Source organism: Myotis davidii, unplaced genomic scaffold (genome assembly GCF_000327345.1).
Source record: "Myotis davidii unplaced genomic scaffold, ASM32734v1 scaffold514, whole genome shotgun sequence".
NCBI lineage: Eukaryota > Metazoa > Chordata > Mammalia > Chiroptera > Vespertilionidae > Myotis > Myotis davidii.
Genome location: NW_006286236.1, coordinates 230,103 through 230,349, shown reverse-complemented (window position 1 = coordinate 230,349; position 247 = coordinate 230,103).

The window sequence follows — 247 nt, the reverse complement described above, 5'->3', positions numbered from 1 at the left end:
CTGAGACACGCCCACGAAACAGCGTCCCGCGGGGACTCGGGGCGGGACCTGTCCTGGCCCAGAGCCCCCTTCCCACCCTCCAGAGAACACAGACCCCAACCGAGAAGGGCAGGCCCACCCCGTATCTGCACAGCCCGGGGGCGTCGGCGGCCTCCCCTCCGGCCGCTGCCCCTTTCCTGTCCTCGCCTCCCCTCTCCGGGGTCCCGTGCCGTCGGAGGGGCCCCGAGGGCGCCCACGGGGTCCTGCT